Raw genomic sequence first — 7,837 nt, 5'->3', positions numbered from 1 at the left:
CGGTAGCCGACCCACATGAAGCTCGCCGACCGACGGAGGAGTCCGACGCCACTCTGCTGGCCACCGACCTGGGGTCGGCCGACTCCACCAACCACCGTACGGTCGCCAGACGTTGTCAGCCCTGACACGGACATGTGGCACAGTTACCTAAGGGCATTGTCCCGTCGAGAGCCGGGTCAACCCTGGTGATTAGACGGCTACACGGCGACATGACGTTTTCACGGCGGCTCTGACAGCCTACAGTGAGTTGACAGTTCCTCACTTGTCCACGCCATTAATGACGGCGCCATACCTAGCTCCATTATATATACCGGGGAAGGCAACAGTGCAAGGGATCGATCCGCCCGTCTCTCCCACATACGCTGGCTCGCTCCTCTCTCTCTCTCCCTCTCTCTTTCTCAGAGCTCTCTGTCTGCATTTCACTGTTGCCCAGTCACCTCTCTGACTTGACCGTCGGAGGGTCCCCGCCGGAGCCACCTCCGATCAGTGCGGACTTCCTTTTGCAGGTGCACGCTTCCCGGCGATCGGGCGACGAGGCGATTGGCCGCAACAGAACTATAGACATAGGTGACAGTATGAGGCAGTAGGTAATCCGTAGAGTTTTTAAGTGATAAAATGATACATCATTTTGTTCCGAAAGATAATGTTCTACAACCTATGGGGAGTCTTACTTGACGTATTTCACAAGGAAGAACTAGACACAAATTCCAGCAAAACAGTCTCCTACTATCAAGGAAGGATAAGGTGGTTGCTCAGTTGTTGGAAGTATAAAGGTCAGGGTCTCTGTGAAGAACAAGGGGAAGATAGGGTCTTTATCCTAGTCTCTAACCACCTATATAAACAAGGAAAACAAAATAGATTCTCTCTTAAAGGATTGGCCTACATAAGATGTACACCTCATTTTTCTTATATTTTCTTCATAACATATCAGTGGATGTCTGGCCAAGACTGTTAGATATGTGTCCTAGATGCTAGATTGGCTGACACATTCCTGTACAAATATAAGGACAAATTTATAATTTTGACTATAAATAAATAAAAGGGTTATTCTACTATCACATTGTGTGCATTATATCTGTGATACATCCTTTGAGTTAGTAGGAATGTTAATTCATATTTTTAAGAGTTGAAAATTTAAGGCATGAATTTACATAACTAACTCATAAACAGCTCCTGACCATAAGATCATCACGAGGATGGTGATCGATCCGGAAGGTTGGTGTACGATCGCTTCCTTAGGGTAGATGTGTCTTGAGTCTACAGTGTGAAGACACCAGAGTGAGAGTACAGGTATTCATTGAGAACGAGAGTACTGAATGTGACCACCTCGAGCAGTCATAAGAAAATCTACCTTCTCGTCGATGACTAGCTCGATGCTGCAGCTATGTGTCTAGTTCTTTGATCTGAGGTGCATCGACAGTTTACTTTGAGTGTGTTATAGTTTGACTATACCATAACTCGGTCTCTTAGCCATTCGGAATCCTGAGGTGTATGTTGGCTGTAGGATATTCATTGTAGGAACCAGATTGTACAAAGATGAAATCTATCAACCTCGGTAGATGAGAGGAGTAGTCCTATGATGATCGAAAGATCAAGTCCTTAAGTCCATGGCCATGGCAGAGTGAAATAATGAAAAAAAAATTTTCATTAAGGTTTCACATCGGACTCAGATCGATCGATTGATTCATATGATTGATGTTGGGTTTGACGAGTTCACCTTAACCCTAATTCAGTCGGGACTCATGATAGAAGAACTCAATCACACAGGTAGCTACACCGAGAGATTTGTCTTCATTTCTGATGGATTACCACCATATACTGCTAGGTATCACTGGTGGATTTTGAGAGCAATTAGAATGATCTTGATGATCGATCATTCTAATTATCTGAATCAGAAGAGTTTCGATCCATCGAAAGGAGTTTCGATGATGTCGATGATGAGATCATGACATGTCTCATTACCATACGAAAATGAACCTAACTGGATCACACAAACAAGAGTTAGGATCTGGATTTCATCAATTGAGCTAGCCCAGTTCGATTGATTTGGATTAGATCCAATTAGGTTCAAAAAAATCATGCTAGCACACGATTGAGCCTAACTTTCTTCTCGTGTAATCTTTTCTATCTCGACTGAGCCAAATATGATTTAACTCACCCAGAGAACCTTGAGAAGGTTTCTCACAGTCTGACTGAAGCCAGTCCAGCTCAGAAAAAATTTATCTTAATTCATGAGATGAATTTAAGACAGCACCTGTTAATTCCTATTACCTGCCATTTTCATTTTAGGACATTGGTCAAACGTTGACCCATGGACCTTAGACTGAAGGCCACTTAGCAAGAGGTCATTGGAGATTTTTTGTGGAGTGTCCACCTGCTAAATTGGGCCTCAAAGTGGGTGTCATATTCAGATTGGGCGTGCGCCCCAAGTGGATAAGGATAGAGTCCCATGAGATGAGGACTTTGATCCCTTGATCAACTTGGACTATGGGGCGCCAATCTCACTGTGCTTATCCAGTGTTGGTGCCAACAGTAGGAGGAATTGTGAGAATTCTTATTTGATATGATCAAATGACATCACTCCATCGATTAAAATTTTTTCAGAATTAATTAAAATTTTTTATTGGTCGAATGATGTGACACTGCATGGCGCAGCAGGGTCTATTTAAACCCTGTCTGCACCTAGGGTTAAGAAAATCTGCTCAATACCCAGCAAAAATATGAAATCCCTCCACTTCTCTATGTCCCCTCTACTCATCTCCCTCCCCTCTTCACGTCCAAGAGGTTGGGCATCCATCTGGTACTTGTCCAAGGCGTGGTGGCTTCCTAATTAGAAGGCTATAGAGATTTATCGAGAAGCTGCTCCTCCAGCTTCAGAAGATCTTTTGAAGATCTTCCTGATCAGATCCAAATCTAATTTTTGGAGCAGAGATTCACGAGGAGAAGAAGATCTAGATCCTGCTCGAGTGGATATCGGTAGAGGCCAGACAACTGTGTGGCTATTTTAGAACCTCGGGCATTGCTGTGATCATCTACAGGGTAATCTAGTTACCCTAGAGGTATTTCTCTATTCCTCATGATTTTAGATTTAATTTTGGATTTAATATCAGATAATAAGAATTAGATCTAATAGATCTTAGATCTGAAATATCATAAGATAATTTTTTGAAATATTCCACCCCAAATCTCATTAGATCTGGAAGATCCTACAAGGAAAAAATTGGTTTTTTCTTCAACTGGTATTAGAGCCAGGTTGATGGCTCTATTTCAGATCTAATTTAGATCTAATTTTTATTTTTATTTATCTGATATTAATAAATTTTAGATGTCACATCAGATATAATAGGATCTGAAATCAAAAAAATTTAAAATTAAATCTAAGTAGATCTAACATGTATGAGATGCATGATTAGACTAGGAGTAGTTTAATCTATGAATAGTCTTATAATTTTATGTTTTAATATGATTAAAATATAAATTAGATCTAATTTATTCTCTAATTTTTTGATGTTATAAATGTTATATTCAAATCAAAAAATAAAAAATAAAATTTAATTAATTCATAAGATTGATTTGCTGCATGCCTAGACTAGTTGTAGAATTGTTCTAGTAACTGTCTAGAATATATTTTATATTGAATAGTTCAATTTAAATCTTATTTTTCAGATATTACATGTGATGTATCAGATCTGAAAGCATGCTAATTAGATTAGATTTTAATATATGAGATGTATGCAAAGCATGTATAAGTTAGATCTGAAATTATATATGTGATATGTAACTTAGATCTAACTAGTTTTGTAATTAAATCAATATTTCTGATTAAGGTGTTTCTCAAGGCCGTCCGGCCATAAGAACAAAGTAGGGTTTAAAACCCTCTCCTCCTATTCAATAGAGTGTTCTTATGGCGTATAGGGGTGCTGCGCGTTCATCCTTAATCAGAAATCAAACTTACTTTTCTACAAAACCCTAGATCCTGAAATCCTAAGATTTATTTTACATATTTTGTTTATGAACTCAAGACTTAATTAATGAATTAAGCTTATGAAATTAAATTAGATCTAAAATTAAGAATTTCATATCTAAGTCATTTTCATAAAATTGGGTTCGGACTTGGGTAGCTCAATTAGGTCTAACGGTTGATCAAATCGAATCAAAAATTGGTTAGGTGGGATCATGAAAGCTAATAATTGACCAGCCTAATAGGATTAAGTCTAGGTCAAGGTTGAATCACATTCATATGTGACTCGATCAAGTTAAGACCTAATTTGGCTCAGTGGTTAGAGCCTGGATTGTAGGCTAACCCAATTGGTTCTGGTTCGACAATTTGGTGTCTAAGGTAAATTGGGCAGATGCGACCGACTGATTTTTAATTGGGAGCTACTCGACTCGAATGCGTTCTTATCGAGTTAATGGCATATCCCTTCCACCGGTCTCACTTACCTGACCATATGTGTCGATCCAGTTCTGATTTGAGATGACTAACAATTCGAGCTAACCCATGCCACTAGGTTAGTCATAATTATTATGACTATGTCAAGTCAAGTTTAATGTGACCTAAATTAAATCTTCTTAAAAAAATATTAAGTCTAAGATCTTCCACCATTGTGGATATGCGGGCCCTTCCTGGGGTTAATTGTTCTCGGCTGGTTACAGTGGTTCAGTTGCACCGGAAAGACGCAACCATGTCCATTAGGCATTGGATGCTACGGATTAGAGGATGGGTTGTGCCCAATATTTTGGATACAGTGAGGGACTCAATCGAAAATCTAGTTCATGCAATTGATGGGTCTGACTTAACTAAGGATTGGAGCGATATTCCAGGCACGATGAGCTTCATGAATTAGAGACCAAATTTTGGGTGCACCATGATTAGAGAATCATTGAACAAGAGTTGTCCACTCATCAGTTGACCGATCACCAATAACTGTTAGGTGAGATGGTGAGTCAGTCGGTGAGACCGCACCACCCATTAGAAATCACTAATTACGGAGATTTTCATATCTCTACCTAGGGAGTGTAGGGATCTGAGAAAATAGCGGGAGTCTAATTTGTTTTAAAATGAAATCCCTAAACAAATTGATTAAGTCTGATTACAAAATCTAACTAGAAACTCTTGACTCTCTACAGAAAATATGTCTGCGTCCAACCCCCTGACTAAAATACTAAACACCCACAGATTGACTGGACCTAATTTCAAGAACTGGTTGAGAAACTATAGAATTATTCTGGATTCTGAGAAACGGACTCATATCTTGGACCAGGACCCATCTGTCATACCAGCACGTCCGACTGCTGAACAGAGAGTGTCTCTGAAAAGGTGGATGAATGACGATAATAAAGTTAGGTACTACATGTTGGGTGCCATGTCTGATGACTTGCAATGCCAGCATAAGAACATTATGACTATCCGCCAAATGTTGGCTCACCTACAAGAGTTGTTTGGTGAATAAAGTCGCACAGCCAAGTATCAAATCTGCCAAAGACTTTTTAAGACTAAAATACATGATGGGCAGTCAGTCCAAGATCATTGTTTGTCAATGATCAAGGACCTTGAGGAGCTTGAGAAACTCGGTGTCATCTTAGACAGAGATTTTCAGATTGATGTGATCCTTCAGTCCTTGTCTGATGCATATGGTCAGTTCATCATGAACTTCCATATGCATAAGATGCAGTGTACCTTGGCTGAGTTAATGAACATGTTGGTTACGGCTGAGCTTTCTTTAAAGGGTTCAAAAGGCTCAATCCTTATCGTGGAGCGGACTTCTTCCAAGAGAAAGTCTTTTGAAAAGAAGAAGAAGTCTGCGAAGAAGCAGAAGATGGATGGGAAGAAGAAGAAGACGAAATCAAAGAAGAAGGCTGCTGAAAAGAAAAAATATTTTCACTATAATTCAGACGGCCATTGGAAGCGAAACTGTCCTCAGTACCTGGCCACCCTGAAGAACAAGAAGGATGGATCTTCTGGAGATATGCTCGTTATAGAATCTAATCTTACGGTTTCCTCTGCATCCAGTTGGGTTCTTGACTCTGGTTCTAGTGCTCATTTGTGCACTTCTATGCAGGGTCTTGAGGAGAGCAAGAGGCTGAGGGATGGGGATATGATCCTACGCGTCGGGAACGGAGCAAGAGTTGCTGCTGTGACCGTGGAAACCTACCCTCTGTAGGATTAGATTTAGTTCTTAGAGATTGTTATTATGTGCCTGCAGCAAGCAAAATTTGATTTTTGTTTCATATTTAGCACAAGAAGGCTATGTGATTAGCTTTCATAAGAATCATTGTAACATATTTTATGAAAATAATAAAGTTACAAATAGTTTTCTTATTAATGGTCTCTATCAGCTACATATTGATGTATTGTATTTCATATCGAGCAAAATATGAATGCCATGGGAATTAAAAGGCCTAGAAATAGTCTAAATGATAGGTATCTGTGACACCTGAGACTAGGTCATATAGCGGAAGACAGGATTAACAAATTGGAGAAATTCGGGCTATTGAGTCCATTGACTTCCGAGTCATATCCAGTTTGTGAATCATGCCTTCAAGACAAAATGACCAAGCTCTCTTTTACAAGACATGGGCAAAGAGCCACAGACCTACTTGCCCTAGTACATACAGATGTGTGCGGCCCATTTGATGTGCCGGCTAGAGGCAACTATGTCTACTTCATTACCTTCATCGATGATATGTCTAGGTACGGGTATGTGTTTCTAATAAAACACAAGTCTGAAGCCTTTGAAAAGTTCAAAAAATTCAAACATGAAGTAGAAAACAAACAGGAAAGCTCATTAAGGTTCTTCGATCAGATCGAAGAGGCGAATATCTTAGTCGAAAGTTTCTAGACTATCTTAAGGAAATGGCATAGTCTCTTAATGGACTCCACCTGAAATGTCACAACTCAACGGGGTTTCAGAATGGAGAACCGGACCCTATTAGATATGGTTCGTTCCATGATGAGCTTCACAGACCTCCCTGAGTTTCTTTGGGGATATTGTCTCATGACAGTAATATATGTATTGAATAGGATTTCCTCTAAAATCGTTTCTATCACACCGTATGAGATATGGCATGGTAAGAACCAAGTCTGAGTCATCTCAGAATTTGGGGTTGGTCGGCTCATATCAAGAGACAGCAGACGGATAAGTTAGAGTTCAGGTCTTTTAGAGCTCGGTTCATAGGATATCCTAAAGAGTCATTAGGATACTATTTCTATATTCTGGAAGACCACAATGTGATTGTGAATCGATATGCTATTTTTTTGAAAAATAGTTTATTCAAGATAGTGGCATCGGAAGAATAATTAAGCTCAAGAAAATATCTTCCAAGAGCAACGAGCTAAAGAACCTGAGGAACCAATCAATTAGAACTAGTCCTAACACAACCTCTTCTATCTCGTAGATCGATTAGGATTTTTCGTCCTTCTGAAAGGTACTTAGGTACTATACAAGAGAAAGTAGAGAAAATATTTCTCACGAAAAATGAGGCTCATGGTGATGACCCCAAGACCTATGACGAGGCGATATCAGATATCGACTCCGAGAAATGGTTAGAGACAATGAGATCAGAAATTGACTCGATGCACTCAAACCAAGTCTGGACCTTGATAGATCCACCTGAAGGTATTGTACATATTAGGTGTAAATGGATCTTCAAGAGAAACATAGGTGCAGATGAAAATGTGGAGATATTCAAGCTAGGCTCGTAGCGAAAGGTTATAGTCAGTGCGAAGGTATTGACTATCAGGATATCTTTTTGTCCGTAGCCATGCTAAAATCCATCCGCACATTACTTGCTGTTGCAACCTATTTCGATTATGAAATATGGTAGATGGGCGTGA

Source organism: Elaeis guineensis, chromosome 13, assembly GCF_000442705.2.
Source record: "Elaeis guineensis isolate ETL-2024a chromosome 13, EG11, whole genome shotgun sequence".
In the NCBI taxonomy this organism is placed as follows: Eukaryota; Viridiplantae; Streptophyta; class Magnoliopsida; order Arecales; family Arecaceae; genus Elaeis; species Elaeis guineensis.
Note: the sequence above shows the minus strand (reverse complement) of the source record.